Genomic DNA, 4,260 nt, shown 5'->3' with positions numbered 1-4,260 from the left:
CAGCTGTTTTTTGTTTTTTTTTTGTTTTTTTTTTTTTCCCATTTGCATTGTCTACAGAATTGAGTCTTGTCTTGTTTATTTTTTAATCGCTGGAATGCTTGCAGTTAAAAAAGCTGCCAAAATAGCCATTTTTCTCCTTTTTCTCCTCAATAAATAACAGCATCCAACAGCAATTGGCAGAGAGTAGGAATTTATGCTCAATCTAAACTCTACAAAAATTACAGTTCTACAACATCTTTGTTTTTAGCATTAACGCTAACTTCTATGTAGTATTATTTTTTTTTGCTTTTTTGTTTTTTTTTATTTTTATGTTGTCTAATTTTTTTCTATTATATAGGTATTTTAAACTTTCTTTTTTTAAATTCTGTACAACTATTAGGATTTTAAATGGGGAGAGTTAGAAGCATTTACAAACCTTTTTGTTTTCCATTTAATATCAACCATCTTTCCTTTCTCTTTTCTATGCCTTTTTATGTACTTAATTATGTATTTATTTATTTACTTTTTTTTTGCTTTTCATAGATATCCATCTTACCTGCCTTTAACAACGCAATCCTTGCGTATTATACAGAAAACCATATGAAAGCTTCATAGACTCTAATTAATGTATAACCAAAGAACCTCCCAAAGTATCAAAGAACTATTATCTTGCCATTTTAAAAGCATTTAAGCATTTGTAATTTTTTTTTTTTTGTGGGTTTTTTTTTTGGCGTTTTTGTGTTTTTTTAATTTTTTTTTTTAAATTTTTTATTTTTTTAGGTTTTACATATTTCATATAATCACTCTCAAAAACTGTTTTAGGAACAGCTCAGAGAAAAGGAAAGAACTTCCATATTTTACATACAGCTACAAGTCTGCGGTAAAAAGTTTTGTCCTTTGGTCCCTATATAGCTAAGGAATGACAGATAAAGATGCTCAGTGACTGTTACCATGGGTCTCGCATGGTAACCGCATCCTTGGTGGCAAACAGGCACTCCTTTGCCAGAATCCAGGTTTGCATCTCCTGTTTGAAGAAAAGCCGCTGTGGTGATATCAGTGTCTCTTCAGAAATCCCGGTTCATCTTCCTCCTGCTCTGATTTTACTTTATGTGTTTGTTTGTTTTCAAGCGCATGTCCTTCGAAGTCAGCAGATGTGATACTTTTCTTGAAGAAATGTTACAGTCTAAACAATCAAAGAGAGAATAGGTCTGAAGTCTTCAGCTTGACTGATATTTGCTGATATGTCAAAGGTGTAATCCAACAGTTCACTTTTTTTTTTTTAATATATATATACTTTTTTTTTTTTTCTAAATGTGGCCCATTCAGCTGCTGCCCTAAAAAATGAAGAAGATCATTGCAAATTAAATCAAAAAGGGGAGGGGGAAGTAGGGAAGGTGTGGGGGGAATATTTGAGACAGGAGGGGGGAAAAAAAGACCTAAAAATGAAAATGAAATTAAAATCAAGCCTGTTCTTTTGGGCCCAATCCTGCTCCCGTTGAAAGTAATGGATGTTTTCTTCTCCCTTCCATTGGGACAGGATGGGGCTTCTGCTTTGGTGTTTTGCTTTTGAAGGCCTTGGCTCTGATTCTGCTCCCACTTAACATCAACAGAAGGATTCCCCTTGACTTCAGTGGGAACCGGATCAAGCCCAAAGTAAGCAAGGTAGTCACGATCATGATAAGAAAAACACAATTTTTCCTAGTAGTAGTAATAATAATAATAATAATAATAATAATAATAATAATAATAATAATAATAATAATAATAAATCTAAATAAGATTAGGTCATGCCTATGTAAATCTGTATCACTACACATGTGAAACAGCAGCATTTTAATTATTTTTAAGTGCTGCTTTGCAATGCCAGATCACAATCTTGCTTGGCAGGCTTTTGTAGGGTGAAAGGCATCAGGAAAGGGTAGTTCTTTATTTTAATGGGGTGCCATCTTTGACAGTGTATGAGCTTTCTGTGGAGATGTAGCTGCCAATAACATCTACTCCTCTGTGAATGTCAGAAAGTAGGACTTTGAACAGGCAATTTACAGGAGGTTAAATAAAAAAGACTATTGAAATAAACTTTTTTTTGGGGAAAAAAAAAAAAGGTAAAGCTAACGTTTCTTAAATAAAAAAAAATATTTAAAAAAAAATATAATCATGATCCGACTAGGCTTGACATTTAAGTAGGATGCTTAATCATTAAGGATTAGCTCTTATCTCCTTCTAGCAAGCAGGTTCTTCTTATACACTCGGTGATTTATTACATCAAGAAACTTAGAAACTGCAAAAGGTCCACTCTGGTGGAAAAGTGTCATGCGGAATATCAATCCATGCTGGCAGGTTTTCACACTGTTGGTTCAACAAACAGCAAACCGTACACAGCAGTCTAAACAATTACAACACCAAAAATAATAATATAATAAAAAAATAAAAAACACTCGTCAAGGACCCTTTTTCAGTTGTAAACAAAAAGATGCATTTTGCTTTTTTGATCTGGATGGGTTTTTTTCCCACTCAATCCCTCCCTCCCTCTAAGCAATTAATTTTTGCTGGAGTTGCTGTAATATGGCACCTTAGAATTAGGAATTCTTGAAAAGACATACAATGAGGCTTTTCTTGGGGTTGCTTTTTTTGATAGCTATAGTTTGCAAACTACCATTACTATCATTAGTCTTTTTAGTTTTGATTTGTTTTTTCAGTTTTTCCATTTTTTCTTTTTTTTTTTTTTTTTTTAATTTTTAGAAAGTGATTTGAAATATCCTAAGGGGAAAAAAAAGGTGTCAATTGAAAAAGGCCCCAATTCTCCGGAAAAAAAAAATAATCACAAGATTTTCAGTGCAAAAAATTAACCACACATTTTTCTCTCTATTTTTTTTTCCAAATTATCTGTAGTTACAACAATCCCATTTTTTTTTCTAAAGAATTAGGAATCCATCTTTTTTTTTTTTTTTCCTTCTATGTGACATCTAAAGAAGCATAAAACGCTGACGAGAAATCAAACAACAAATAAAGAAACCACTGCAAGCACCAAAAACAAAACGAAAATGAGCACAGCAAAAAATTGTGGCAGCACAAAGTCAAAAAAGGCACATGTGATCATGACTGGCCAATCATCAACTGATACAACATCCAAGAAAAATGCTTCAATCACGGCACCTGCACGAAACTTGACGGCATGTCATGCAACCAATTCTTAGCTTGTTACATGACGCCATCATGTCACACTTTCAACTTCGAGTTGATTTGAACTTACGGCCTGGGGAACTGTATTCTCCACTTTCATGTCATTACGAGAACTTTTTTCCTAGCTCAGCGCGAGACTGTGGTGGATTTGACTGGCTCTTGGTTGGAATTTGATTGAATGACAAAAGAAGAAAAGATTTTTTATATATATATATTTATATATAGTGTGGAAAAAGGGAAAGGTGGGGAAAGAAGATATATATAAAAATAATAATTAAAAAAAAATGTTACAAACACAGCATCAATCAAAAAATTCTAATGGAAATACTTGCCATTAAACTATAGAAAACGAAACAAGAATGAGAGCAAAACAAACCAACTGAACGGAAAGAAAAGAAAGGAAAAGAAGAAAAGAAAGTAAGGAAGAATTAAAAAAAAAATAAAAAATAAAGGATGGAGGAGGCCTAGCCAGAGACACTGACATAAAACACACACTTAAATGTGGACACACGGTCAACAGCGAACAGGAACAGAGCGTGATGCAGCGGCTGTTGAGGAGAGCATGCACTGAATGGATGAGCGCAGACACAGATCGGTTTGCGGAGTCTGGAAAATAAATACATTCACTGCCAACCAGAATGCTTTTGTTAGCACCGGCCTTCCCCACACCACCCCCAGCCTCCTGAGCTTCACTGGATGGCTGGCCAGAGTCCTCCGGGAGCCTCTCTGCTGCCTCGGATCGACTCCGGAGCAGGTACCACTCTGATTTGGTTTGTATCCCAAGTTTAAAATCGTGGGGGAGTAATAGGCCAAGAGCTGCTTTGGCTGCTGAGAATAAATAAATAATAAAAAAAATCCAAACAAAACAACAACAAAAAAAAAAAAGGAAACCAAAAAGGAAAGCAGCTACTGCTGGTTGCTGCATGTCCATTTAGCAGTTCACAGGACAGCGGTCTCTGAAACAGCAATGCTGATATGGGGTGGGAAGCAGACTTGTAGGAGGACTTGGATGATACAATGGTCCCTAAATCAGCATCATTAAAAGAAGGATGTTTACTCCTTTGGCATTTAGCTGTGGCCTTGAATTGAAAAGATAATGGA

General features: G+C 34.9%; 1 protein-coding gene across 16 annotated transcripts in view; it reads right to left on the bottom strand.

The window, feature by feature from the left end:
• Positions 1–502: 502 nt before the first annotated feature.
• The window catches only part of CELF4 (CUGBP Elav-like family member 4), a 705,470-nt gene continuing 701,712 nt past the window's right edge, over positions 503–4,260 (bottom strand). For 13 of the 16 annotated variants that reach the window (XM_015653356.1, XM_015653363.1, XM_015653362.1 and 10 more), the window contains 2 exons: positions 3,230–3,317; positions 503–1,313 (listed from right to left, as the gene is read on the bottom strand). The gene's annotated coding sequence lies outside the window, so the exon portion shown is untranslated. The remainder of the gene's footprint in view (positions 1,314–3,229; positions 3,318–4,260) is intronic. The other 3 variants (XM_015653359.1, XM_015653357.3, XM_015653358.1) reach the window with 3 other exon arrangements.

This window comes from Parus major, chromosome Z (genome assembly GCF_001522545.3).
Source record: "Parus major isolate Abel chromosome Z, Parus_major1.1, whole genome shotgun sequence".
NCBI classification, from domain to species: domain Eukaryota; kingdom Metazoa; phylum Chordata; class Aves; order Passeriformes; family Paridae; genus Parus; species Parus major.
The sequence above is the reverse complement of the archived record's forward strand: the minus strand, read 5'-3'. Positions and strand labels throughout refer to the sequence as shown.